The following is a 13,952-nucleotide window of genomic DNA, read 5'->3' on the forward strand; positions in this document are numbered from 1 at the left end:
GGAATCTCAGCCAGTTCTCTGAGCCTAAGCCAGGGACACCATCCCTCATGCTCTCCTGTCATCTCAGCCTCACACCACCCAGGATGTGCATCGTTTTACAGAGGAGGACGCACTGAGGCTCAGCCAAGTCCTATGTGACTTGCACAAGATCTCATAGCTACTAAGTATCAGAGCGAGATTCTAACCCAGACCAGGTGGTTCCTGAGCCCAAGCTCTTCCTCCGTCCCCGCCATCTCCTGGCCAGGGTGCTGTGCTGCCTCGGCCTGTCCGCGTGCAAAGCACACCCCCACCCGCCACCTCCCTCGGGCCGGCGGAAGTCAGCCAGCCAAAGCAGCCAGACCAAGGCCTGGTCTGACATCTTCCCATGGACTGTCCAAGCCACCCTGGCCAGCAGTAGGGAGGCCAGGCCCAGCTGCTGGCGAGGGGGAGGAAAGACTAATGTTTGTCCCACACGCTGGGCCAGGACCTTCACAGTGTCCCCCATTGGACAAATGTGGAAACAGGTTTGGAGAGGGGAAGTGACTTCCCTGAGGCGATTCTGCTTCTCCTCCCCACCCTCCTCCCAACCTCTTCCTTGGTCCTCACCCCCCGCCCCCGCCCCAGACCAATGTATTTCCTTCTCCTTCCCTTACAGCATGTCCTCTCCTCCTCGGTGCCAGGGCCAGAGGCTCTGGACCACAAGGACCTTAGAAGTTATCCTATCCAGGCCCTCCTTGAATGGATGGGCGAGGGACCCAGAGAGAGAGAGAGAGAAAGGAGCTACCCAAGGCCACAGAACAAAATGAGATTTGGGCTAAGGGATCTTGCATCTCCACGTTTCCTATCTCCCTGAGATCACATCGAAGCTGGGTGACCCTTCACTCAGGAGGGCACTGGCTGTCCCTACTCGTACCCAACCACAAGGTGCTCACAAAAACCTGGGCTCACATGGAACCAGCCTCATCCCAGGTCCATCTCCAGCTTGCTGTGTGCCCTCCTGCAAGCCACATCCCTCTCTGAGCCCCTTCTCCATCAGTGCCATGGGATCAGAATCCCCTGTCCTGCCCACCTATCAGGGTTGCCATGAGGATCCTATGAGGTGCTGGATAGAAGCCCCTCGTAAATTGCAAGGGATGGGACATAGGACAGTGTCCCATCCCAACACATTTGGGACCCAGAATATGATAGATGCCTCACTCCCCCCTTACCCCCACCTCACACACTAATCACTTCCCCATAGACTTGCCAACGCGGGCTAGTCCACCATTAGAAAAGCTGTCTGGAGGGCAGAGACAGGTAGGTAGAGGCAGGAGATAAGGCTGGAAATCAGCAGGGCCAGGCCACTCAGGGCTAAAGAGCATGGCTGTCCTCCTGAGTCTGAGTCCACAACTGCTTTAACCACATCTGTGGCAGGCTGGGCTATACCCCCAAGCCTGTTACTCTGAGAAGCTGCTGGACTGAACTCAAATCACCTTGAAATCCTATCCTAGAACTTTGCTGAGGCCCCAAGTGCAAGCCTCAGGGGTGTGACCAGAGCAAGTGGAAGCACCCAAAGCTGGGACTGGAGTCCTGGGCCAGGAGCCAGTGCCCAGCCTACCAGTTACTCACTGAGGCCCTCCTTGCTCTGGGTGTCAGTTTCTCCATGTGCCCAAGGATACTGGAACTGTGGGTCTCAGCACTGATGTTCAGATTCTGCAATATAGCATCACCAGGCCTCTGTCCATACTTGGGCAAGCCCAGCCTTCCCTTCTGCCTTTTCTCTGCCTCACAAATTCCTACTCATCCCTCCAGGTCCCAGTCAGCAGTCACCTCCACCAGGAAGTCTTCACCAACACCCCTGGGGACAAGTTGCCCCTCCTGCATGATTCTACACCTTCTTCGGCAGGCCTCCAGTCAGACCCAGTCCTGCCCTCAGACTTGAGGTGAGGCTCCAATTAATTAAAACACATGAAATCTGAAGAGCCTGGTTACTTCTGTAGCTTAAGTGTCTGACTCTTGATTTCAGCTCAGGTCATGATCTCACAGATTTGTGAGTTCAAGCCCCAAGTCGGGCTCTGACAGCACAGAGATTGCTTGGGATTCTCTCTCTCTCTCTCTCTCTCTCTCTCTCTCTCTCTCTCCCTCTCCCTCTCTCCCTCTCTGCCCCTTCCCTGCTAATGTGCACACATGCACTCCTTCCCTCTCTCAAAATAAATAAACTTAAAAAACTAGACATGAAATCCTTAGAATAGAGTAACACAGAGCACGCAGCCATGCAGATCATCTATACCCCAGCAACCTGCCCTGTGTACCTCCACCCACATCCTCTCCCCTAAGCTCCACACACTAATCTGGCACCTCCACGTGGTCGTCTCACAGACATTTCCCCTTAGCCTGCCCAGAGGCTCCTGGTCTCCCCCAAACCTGCTCCTCCTATGTCTTCCCTTCAAAGTAAAGGGCCCACTGTTCCCCAGGTGCTTAGACCAAAACCTAATTCCCTGCTTTATCTCACAGCCCCATCCAATCCATCCACAAGTCCTATCAGCTCTAGAATCCAGTGGCTCCGTACTATCCCCACTGCCACCCCTGGTGTCTGAGCTGCTTCTGTGTCCTACCTGGATGGTGGCAGCACTCCCTCCCCCCAACTTCCTCTTTTTTCACTGCCCAGTTTGTCCCTCTCATGGCACCTTTCAACTATCCACCATATCCCACGGCTCCCATCACACTCAGAAACAAATCCCAACTCCTCACCACAGCCTGAAGATCTCTGTGACACCTGCCTGTGACTCTTTCTTTCCTCCCCCTCCAGCTCCAGCACCAGGCTCCAGCCACTTTGCCCTTGGGCTCCTCCTGGATCATGCCCAGCTCCTTCCCATCTCAGACATAGTGCACTTGCTGTCCTGTGTGTTGGAGTGCCGTCCCCCAGATCTTCTGGGCCTGGTCTCACTCTCGTGCCTGGCCTGCCCAGTCCTTGGCACACGGCAGCTGCTCACTGAACGTCTGCCAAACCTACAGGGGATAGGGGACAGGAACAGGGCTGGCCCAGCAGGGCCGGGTGTCGGCTGGAGTGTGGTGTCACCACCAGGTGGCGCTGCAGACACATCTCCGGGCGGTGACCTGGGGTCCAGCCTCCAGATTTATTCTCTCAGCAAAGCCTCCGGGCCTCCTGTGCCAGGCGTGCCAGGCGTGCCAGGCGGTGCTGTCGGGCACCAGCTGACTCGGCCCCCGCCCTGCCCGTCCTCCAGTGGCTGGCTACTGTCGGATGTGGTCCAGGGGTGTCCACAGAAGGCTGGGAGGAAGAGAGGGAGGGCTGGTTGCCCCCAGCTTCCTCATCTGTCAGCAGGGACAAGATGGGACCCAGGACTGAAACCCTGTGGCAGGGAGCCGAGGTGGGCTGCTCTAACACAATGAGGCTGAGGGGCTTTCTGAGGGGGCCTCCCCAATGATGCGTGAGTGGGTGGTGTGTGCATCTGGGGAAAAGGCAGGTGGACAGGAAACCAGCCGCCCCTAGGGCCTCACCCTCCTGCTGCATCAAACAGGGAAAGTCTCTAGGGCCTCCCCTGCCATGAGCCCTGTGACCTGAAGAGTGGGTGTGTATGTATGTGTATGAGAGAGAGAGAGAGAGAGAGAGAGAGAGAGCGCGCGAGTGTCAGAGTCCCCAGATGTATGTGTTTGTCTATGCGTGTGTTTAAGTGAGTGAGTGTATGTCTGTGTGTGTCCACACCTAGGAGCCCTTGGGTGATGACAGGCTGCCTCTCACCTTGGCAGAGGAGGATCAGGGATTCCAGGGAACCAGGGGCTATCATCTCCCTGCCAAGAGGGGCCCTCAGGGCCTGGAGCACCTGCTCAGTCAGTACCAGGGCACCCGCTTCTGTTCCAGCCCCCAAGCACCTGGTAGCTGAACCTTCTCTCTCCATTGCTCCCCAAGAGCACCTATGCTGCCTGATTTGCATGCATTTGCATTCAGACCCCCCCACCCCCGGTCCCCACTCTCAATCCTGTCAGCGCAGTCAAGGAGGCTGTAGACTTCCCGTGGGTGAGGAGCCCGGGGTGAAGTTGGAGAGGCCTGCCCCTAGCCTGCCCAGACCCAGAGAGTCAGCCTGGCTCTTTCCCTTCTCAAGAGATACAATGATTAAGCACGTACTGTGCCGAAGTAGGCCACCAGATACTTCATTCACCTATCCATTACATCTTCACAGCAGCCCTGGAGGATATCTTTATGCCCATTTCACAGAGGAGAAAATTGAGGTTCAGAGAAATGAAGTGACTTGGCTAAGATCCCACGGTAAAAGGCATTGGAGCCCAGCCCTGGCAGACTTTCTGCCGGCACACTGGGGTGTGCGTATGGGAAGGGGGGCACAGGCTCTCTTTCTTGGCTGAGGACTGGTGACAAGCCATCTGCCTGGCCACCTGGCTCTTACTCTTTTCACTCAAGTGACTCCCTGGGGAGATGAGGGTGGTGGTGGTGGTAGTGATGACGGAAGACAAAGGGGCTGCTGAGGTTTTGGGGGTTCCTGAGCTGATTCTGGCCTCCCTCCACACACCCACCCAGGTCCAGCCAGAAGGTTTTCTCTACAATTCTTCCTCCCAGACCAGCTGAGCTAGCTGTCCCCCAGCTCCTGGTGGCCCTGCCCAGATGCTGTCTGAAGAGGCCAACCTTTCAGGCCCAGCTTCAAGGTGAAGATTCAGTGACCGTTTGCTTAGGAATAATAATAATGATGATGATAATAATAATAATAATAATGTCTGCTGTCAGTTGAGTACTCACTAAGCATCCAGCCTTGTGCCCAGTGCTTTTCAGGCAGTCTCTCAAAGCAATATTTCGCACAACTAGAATTGCATCATATTATTATCCACATTTTTCAGGGGAGGAAATAAGGCACAGAGAGGTGAAGTGACTTGCCCAAGATCACACAGCTAAGAAATACCATAGGCAGGTTTCAAACTGAGACTCCTTGGGTCCAGAGACTGTGTTGCACTGAAGTGAACAGCCAAGAAATGGATATTCTATGGGCCTGTCCTGGCTAGTCACTGTGGGCTGCAGGGGTGTCTTAGACCACTGACTCTAGGCTGGGCTGTGTTGGGCAAAGTAGGTTCGCCTCACCTCACGTGCGCTAGAGGACAGAATCTCCCTGGATTCCAGCCACTGCACAAGTCACTTTTCCCCTTCCAGCTTGGTTTTCCCCTTTGCTAAAGGAGGCCTCCGCCCTTGCCCAGCCTCCCAGGGTAGCTGTGAGGATAGAGTCGTCAAAGCTGCCATTGTCAAATGGATTTTTCCAGTAGAATCTCATTTTCAACCACAATCTTACCCAGAAGGCCGACATATGGAACTGATAAAAAGGATGTTTCATCAGCATAAATTTCTAAGCTCAGGGCCCTGACAGATCCTTAGTCTAAAGTCACTCGAGGGGTGCCTTGGTGGCTCAGTCAGTTAAGTGTCCGACTTCAGCTTAGGTCATGATCTCGCCATTTGTGAGTTTGAGCCCCGCATAAGACTCTGTGCTGACCACTCGGAACCCGGAGCCTGCTTTGGACTTTGTGTCTCCCTCTCTCTCTCTGCGCCTCCCCCACTTGTGCTCCGTCTCTCTCTCTCAAATAAATAAACATAAAAAAACACATTAAAGTCACTTGAGAGGGTAAATGCGTGACAATTGTGATGGACACACATCCTGCTTGGGGTGTTGGTGAGTGCCATGGTGCCAGGAGCTACCCCAGCACTCAATCTATTCCTGCAGCTTGTCTGAGCTACATGGCATCGTTTTTAAAAAATGATAGCTCCGAGCCACCAGCACAGAACCTGACGCGGAGCTCGAACTCGTGAACCGTGAGATCATGACCTGAGCCAAAGTTGGCCACTCAACTGAGCCACCCGGGCGCCCCTAAACAATGCATTTAAATCAAGCTCTGGTGGCAGCCGTATGATCCAGCCAGGGGTTCCAGGTGTCTACGGAGCCCATCTGATGACTCCCAGCTCCAGCCGTGGCATTCCGGGCAAGTCCCTTGCCCCCTTTGGGCTTTAGGAGGTAGAGGAGGCTGGGGTCCACCTTCAGTGGCCCATCTGTTTACCTCAGCAGGTCTGAATTTGGCGATCAGAGACACTTGGCCGATGACCTGGCTCCCCACAGAAGCCCAGTGGGTGCAGAAACAGAGTGTGCGGAGAAACCCTTCAAGGAGTGGCCTGGGGGCTCAGCTGGGATATGGGAGACAGCTAGGTGGGGTGAGGTGGGGTGGGATGGGGAGGGGACAGGGAGCTGACCTTGCTGAGAGTTTAAAAATAAATCCTGAGTGCTGTTAGCTCCAGCCAGCCCAGGCTCCCAGGGCCTGGTGACATCACCAGGACACAGGATGTCCTTGGCAGGGCCTGGGGTGGCAGAGAGGAGGGCAGAGGGGGTCCCAAATTGCCCTTTCTGCTCTTTGTGTTTGGGGAGAGCCAGCCTGGGTTGTCTTGGGCAAGAGGGGCTGCCAGGAGGGAGCAACATTTGGGAGCATTCCATTTTGCACCTAAGAAAACTGAGGCTCCAACTTTAAGAGATTTGGCAGCTCCAGAACTTGAGGCCAGCAGTGCTAGCTCTCAGGTAGTGGTTCTTGAAGTCCGGTGGGCAAGGGATGAGGGAGCATTTGGGGAGAAGTCTCACCTGGATGGAGGGCAGGCGGAGGCACCAAATGAGCAAATGCCTAGCATTGTGCTTGACACTGCTCAAAATAAACACCCTCTTCCTGACCATCCTTTGCCTCTGCATCTCACTCTGACCCTGAGGAGAGACTGGCAGGGATTCATGCTGGCCCCATTTTATAGATGAGGAAACTGAGATCCAGGGAGACAGAATCACCTCCTCTAGTCCTCACAGCCAGCGTTACCATGCCCAGGTAGGATAGGGTCCAGTATCCCCTGGCAGTCCCCAGCTTGAGCTGCTGACAGAGAGCTAAGGTGAAGCCAGAGTGTGAGGGCTGGGGGACAGAAGGGCTGCCGCGAGGATACAGGGAGGGTCTGGAAAGGAGACCTCGCCAACTCTGTTCCCACCATTCGGTGGGCCTCCCTCCCATCCCTCCTCTACGGACTTCCTGGCCCCCTGCACTCAGGACAGTCAGGCCTCCTTGCCTGGTCAAGGCTTTTCCCGCACATCCAGCCTCATCAGCCTCGTACCTGATGTGCTCTAAGCCTCAGCCTCAAACTGCTCATAGATTCCTACAGCGATTGCTATTTCGGGCCTCTAGCCGTTGAACAAGCTGTTCTTGCTGCCTGGAATGCCCCCTCGTGTATCTTCCTGGGAAACTCCTATTCATCCTTCACAGTTCAGCTCTGAGCTGTCAGTGCTCATCAGACCACGACTGTGATCTTGACTGATTGCTGTGGTTGCTGCCCACCTCTCTTCTGGAGGGACAGCTCTTATAGGGCAGGAGCTGTATCGTATTCCCCTCTCTGTGCCAGTGCCTAGCTAGTGCTTGGGTGAAGGAATTCAACTGGTCCTGACCCTGCTCATTTCTCGCCATGGACCTTGTCCAAGTCACATCCCCTCTCTGAGCCTTGTCAAGTGGGGACGAGGCCCACTTTGCAAGGTTGCTGGAGAATGGTGGAAACTACTGTACCCCTTAGTAGGCATTAAAGGGCTTTACCGGTGTGTGGGGGCCACAATTCAGACAGTATCTGGCCACAGACCCTAGTCTAACCTCCCCCCAGAGTAGGCCCCTCACTTGCTCTGCCCTATCTTTGCATCCTGCTCATCAAATCAAAGCAGGGCAGTCCCAACTTGCCACCCTCCTGCTGTTTGCTCGCTCCCTCCCCGAAAAGCAAGCCTTAAGAAGCCCAAGATTCTCCTAGCGAGCCCGTTTCAAATGCTGATTCCCAGGCCTCTTCACCAGAAGGCCCACTCAGAGGGGACTGGTGTGGAATCCCAGAAGCAGCATTGTTAAGCAGCCGCCCAGTGACCACGATCCTGTTTTAGGAGCCTCCTGGATGCAGCATGGAAGTCCGAGATGACGCCCTGACCTGGGGCAGGGAGGGACAGCCAGTGCCATCCCGGAGGGGCCGTAGCTGCCCACAGCTGCCCGCAGCCTTTCCTCCTTTTCCCAGGCGGAGGCGAGCAGGCTAGGCTAGGGGCTTTGGCAAGGGGCTCCCTCCGTCTGCTGGCCAAAGGCGGACCCCCGGCCCGCCGGCATTTGCTGCACACGGCAGGCGTGCGGGCCCCCAGGCCGGCCCCGCTGTCGCCTCCCGTCACAGCCGTCTGCTGGGGAGCCAGACGCGGATATAAATAACAGCGAGGCCAGGCCGGATGAAGTAAGTGCGAGCGGAGGGAGGCGGGAACCGCCGCCGGGGAGCGGGGGAGGCAGACGCGCTCGGCGGGGAAGGGGCGGCGCGGGCCCGGAGCTCCCGTGGGTCCCGGGTGACCTTGGAGGAGGAGGGCGGGGGCTCCGGGCCGCGAGGTGTGACGTCACCTGACCGGCGGGAGCGCAGAGGGGCTGCGGGAGCCGGGACCTGGGAAGGAGGCTCGGGGCGCCGAACGCCGGTCCCGGGGAGCCAGCGGGGGCCTCTGGGCTGGGAGGCTCGCCCGCCGGGGAGCAGCCTCGGCCCCTGCGCACGCGCCGCCGGCTCCCAGCCACGCTCCCCCCAGGTGTCCGCTCGTCCCCCGCCCCCAGGCGCAGCACGCGCGGGCTGGACGGGCGCGGAGGGGGCTGTTCTGGTGACTGAGGACGGAACAGCCAGGCTATTCCTAGGAGGGGCCGCCCCCATTGGCTGCCCTTCCCCGCCCCGCCCCCCGCGCCGCCCGTTACGTAACCCTCTCCCCTCCCCCTCCCGCCTCCGCTGGGGTTGGGGGCCAAGAAACCAGAGGCCCCGGTCCCTCCCTGGGTGCGGTCCTGCGTGGCCCCGCAACCTTCCCTTCTGCTCAAGGTCCAAGGGTAAACTGAGGCCGCTGTCTGGCGGGGCCCAGCGGAGTGGGTGCCTGAGGGGATGGGGGTGACCGAGCTGGCTAGGATCCTTGGGCTTACGGGGGAGTCCAGGCTGTGTGGGAGGCGGTGACCTCCTCCTCTGTAAGGTTCTCTCCCTGGCCAGGGCTTTAGGGGCCCTGGAGGTGCCCTGCCGTTGGAGTCTTCCACAGCTGCTCCCCCCACTCCACTGTGCCTGGGCCACAATGTATCTTGAATTCTAAAGTCAGGCAATGGTACCTAATGGTGGCTGGTTCCTCCCCCTACCCTCTGGGTGACCTTGGGTAGACTTCATATCTTAGAGCCTCAGTAATCCCACCTGTAAACTGGGGCTGCTCATGGGCCCTCCTTCTAGTGTTGTAGGGGAGGATGGAGGCATGTCAGCACCTGCTGAGTACTTAGCAAGGTAACTGTAAACTGTCCCAGTCCTCCCCTAATCCCCAAGACCTGGTCCAGTGCAGGACCTGAACCTAGCCTTGGGCTTCTAGGCAGTGCCCCACTGGGCCAGTCAGCTCCCTGTGGACCTTGGCATTTGTCCGGGGAACACATGGTCCATGCCTGCCCTCTGGCCTGGCCCACAGCTGCAGGCAGGACTGGTCCTGGAGGGCGGTGCAGCTCAGGGGGCCTTTTCTGGTACCTTCTAAGGTCAGACCTTGGGACAAGAGAAGTATCTGCCCAGGCCTCCTGTGTGCTGCTCAGATTCAGTGGGAGCCTCAGTCCCTTCATCTGCAAAACGGAGATGATCACACTTCCCTCCTTCGCCTCCCGCCTGGACTGTGGGTCCACGTCATTATGCTCATTTTACCTTCCAGCAGGTGAGAATTGGTGTTCTTTTACAGTTGAGGAAACCAGGAGGTGGAGTAAACTCTTCCAGGTAGGGTGACCCAACTGTCCTGGTTTGCCCTGAACGGAGGGGTTTCCTGGGACACAGCACTTTCATTGGGAAAACTGGGAGTCACCATACCTCTAGGACACACACCTCACAGGTTATGTTATCTGAGTCCAAAGTCTGGCAGTCGGTCCAGACTGTATTTCCCTCTATCAATATTTGCTAAATGAATGAATACATCCCTCCCTCCCCATAACTGTCCTTTGCTGGGCACCTTGGCTCATATATCTGGATGTAGTTTGGACTCTGCCAAAGTGAGCATGGTCTCTGGGTTCAGCTGCTGAGTTCCTAGAACCCCCTCAGGCCCTCCCTGCTTCAGCTTGGCCTGAGGGATTTCCCATGGGTTTACTCATTGGACTCTTACCCTTTTTCCCACAGGGGTGGGGAGCTACTTGCTCCTAATATCAGCTTGTGTTCCTTTGCTTCTTAAAGCTCAGTTTTCTCACATATCAAATGAGGGTGATAGGGCCGCCTGGGTGGCTCAGTCAGTTAAGCTCCCAACTTCAGCTTAGGTCATGATCTAGAAGTTCGTGAGTTCGAGCCCCGCGTTGGGCTCTGCGTTGACAGCTCAGAGCCTGGAGCCTGCTTCGGATTCTGTGTGTGTGTGTGTCTCTCTCTCTCCTCCTCCTGGGCTCGCGCTCTTTCTCTCTCAAAAATAGATAAGCATTAAAAAATAAAAAACTAAAATGAGGGTGATAAAACCTGCCTTCAGGGTTGCTGCAGGGTTCGGGGGAAATGTAGGTAAAGTTCCTGGCACACAGGAAGCCCTCAATACATAAAGGTTGTTATTATAGCTTATTAATGTAATTATAGCCAACTATTCCATCAAGTGCTTCTCCGTGAGGCATGAGGGTCACCATCCTAAATGCTCTCCCTGCGTTCCAGCCCAAAGAAGTAAGTGCCATTTTTTCAGGTGAAAATCTGAGTCTCAGAGAGGTGGTAACTGCCTGAGGTCACGGCAGGAAGGGGCAGGGCCAGCATTCCGCAGGGTTCTGTACTTAGGTAGGACTTAGCTCAAGTGATGGCAGCTGGGAATGGTGTGGGGAAACTAAGGCACGCGGTGGGGAAGGATGGCTGAGGTCCTCAACAGGGCACTGGGCTCCCGTGTCTCTCTCACAGACAAGCTGGTCCTCTCCTTGCCCAAGGTGGCAGGTCAGGTTGTATGAAGAAGCCCTTTGCTCAGGCCAGGCTGTTCCCCACCCCCAGTCGGCCGGCTGCCCGTACCCTCTGCCAGCTACTGTTCCCTGTCGGCCAGCCAAGTTGTGGAGCAGTCCAGGACATTGTGTCCAGAGAGAGGGCCAAGCAGGCCCCCCTACCGGTGGCTGATGACCTCCCGCCCTGCCCCTCTGGGCCTCAGGCCAACCTGGCCTGTCCTCCGCCCTGGCAGAAGCAAGAGGCCAGAGCTGTCCTCCCAAAGGCCAGGACAGTGCCTCACCTCCTCCCGCCACCCCGCGAGCCCTGCTTGAGAGGGGTGCCCCCTGTTGCAACCCACGCCCTCTCTCCAAAAAGCAACCCTAAATCCAGAGGGGTGGGCCCTCCAGGGTGTCTATCAGGAGAAGCCAGCTGGGCTCCTGAGAAACCTGTTTTCCTACCGTTGGCATTTCTGCTCTGCCTGTCTCCAAATCCGGCTGAGCCAACGGGAGAGGCCCCCTTGGGCAGGGCACTGACTGTGGGGGGGCTCAACCCTGTTTCCACACTTTATGGCTAAGAGAGCTGAGCTGCAGAGAGAGGCCTGGATTCTGGCAAAGCCGCACAACCCAGCGGAGGCTGCGCCATGCGGAGCAGGAAGGGGCTGGAGGGCAGCGACTGGGAGGGGCAGTCTCCGAGGGGCGGGGGCGCACAAGAGACAAGAGGGACCCCTCCGGTCTTAGTTTAACTGCCGTCTGCTCAGAGCCCCCTTCTCTCACTTCCCCCCACCGAGTGTTCCTGCCTTGTCGCCCGTTCTGTTTCCCTGAGGATATTTCTCCACATGGCTTCTGTTTGTTTATCAGGTTTATTGTGGGTCTTGCCCACCAGAACGTGAGCCTTGGTGAGGGCAGGGACTGTGTTGTCCCTGCTGCATCTCCAGTGCCAAGAACACAGGGTTTTGCACACAGTAGGTCAATATATGTTTGTGGAGCAAGCAATTGAATATTGGCGGTGCCTTTTAGTCACCAGAAGCAAGATAAGGAACATATCCATCACCCCCAAGAGTTTTCTTGTTGCCGTTTTTAATCCCTTTCTCCTGTCTCTTTCCCTCTTCCTCTCCTGTCTCAGGCAACCACTAATCTGCTTTCTGTCACTACATGATTAGGTTTGCATTTTGTAGAATTTTCTACAAATGGATTCAAACAATATGTGGGTTTCTTTTTTTGGATCTTTCACCCATTTTAATAGTTTGAGGTTCATTCATGTTGTTGCATGCATCAGAAGTTCATTTCTTGGGGCGCCTGGACGGCTCAGTCGGTTAAGCATCCGACCCTTGGTTTTGGATCAGGTCATGATCTCGTGGTTTTGTGAGTTCGAACCCCGCATTTGTCTCTGCTGGCGTGAGGAGCCTGCTTGGGATTCTCTCTACCTCTCTGCCTGCCCCTTCCCCACTCATGCTATCTCTGTCTCTCTCAAAAATAACTAAAAACTTAACACCAAAAAAGGTTCATTTCTTTTTATTGTTGTGGAGTATTACGTAGTGTGATGTACTGGAGTTTGTTCACCATTTACCCCTTGAAGGACATCTGGGTTTTGTCCAATCTGGGGCTAACACATCAAGCGGCTGTGAACATTTGTGTACAAGTCTTTGTCCTGACATTCATCCCCTTTTCTTATGGGTAAATACTTAGGAACGGAGTGGCTGGATCCCATTGTAGGAGTGTGTTTAACTTCTAAAGAAGCTTCCAAATTATTCTTCAAAGGGGTTGTACCATTTTACATGCCCACCAGCAGTGTATGAAAGTTACTTGTTCCTCCACATCTTCACTAACACTTGCTATCGTCTTTTAAGTGTTAGCTGCTTTAGCAGGTGTGTTTATTATGGCTGTAGTTTGCATTGTTGTAATGACCAATGATGCTGAACAGCTTTTCATGTGTTTATTCACCATTCATGTATCTTCTCTGTAAAGTGCCTATTCAGATATTTTGCCCAATTTTTACTAGGTTTTTTTTTTAATTTTTAAATTAAAAATTTTTAATTTAATATAATTTTTTAAAAAAGTAATCTCTACACTTGGGGTCCCTGGGTGGCTCAGTCTGTTAAGTGTCAGACTTTGGCTTAGGTCATGATCTCATGTTTTGTGGGTTCAAGCCCCACATTGAGCTCTCTGCTGTCAGTAAGGAGTCTGCTTTGAAACTTTGGTCTCCCTTGCTCTCTGCCCCTCCCCAACTCTCTTTCTCTCTTAAAAATAAACATTTGAAAAAAAATAATAAAGTGATCTCTACACCGAACGTGGTCTCAAACTCCTGACCCTGAGATCAAGAGTCACATGCTCTTCTGACTGAGCCAGCCAGGAACCCCTTGTTTGTTTTCTTATAATGGGTTTTTTTTTCTTTTTTTTTGAGATATAATTGACTTATAACATTATATTAGTTTCAGGTGTATGACATGATTAGATATTGGTATATATTGCAAAATGATATAATTGAGTTTTGAAAGTTTTTTATGGATTCTGTATAAAACATTTTTGGCATATACATATAATTTGCAAATATTTTCTCCCAGTCTGAGGCTTGTCTTTTTATTCTCTTACTAGTGTCTATGGAAAGTGTTTTGGTTTTTTTTTAAATAAAGTCAATTTATCAGTTTTTTCTTTTATGGATCATTTTTTTTTTGGAGTCATATCTAAGAACTTTTGTCTAACTCGAGATCATGAAAATTTTCTGTTTTCTTTTAGAGGTCTTTAGTTTTAGTTTTATATTTCTGCCTTTGGGATATCTCTGTGGCCTTTTTTTTTTTTTTTTGAGAGAGAGAGAGAGTGCGAGCAGGGGAGGGGCAGAGAGAGGGAAACACAGGCTCCGAAGCAGGCTCCAGGCTCCAGGCTCCAAGCTGTCAGCCCGACGCGGGACTTGAACCATCAAACCGAGAGATCATGACCTGAGCTGAAGTCAGACGCTTAACCGATTGGGCCACCCAGGCGCCCCTCTCTGTGGCTCCTTGAATGGGCCATCTTCATTTGCTGTGCCCGTGGCTTCCCCTATCACCCATCTACTC

Source organism: Lynx canadensis, chromosome B4 (assembly GCF_007474595.2).
Source record: "Lynx canadensis isolate LIC74 chromosome B4, mLynCan4.pri.v2, whole genome shotgun sequence".
NCBI lineage: Eukaryota > Metazoa > Chordata > Mammalia > Carnivora > Felidae > Lynx > Lynx canadensis.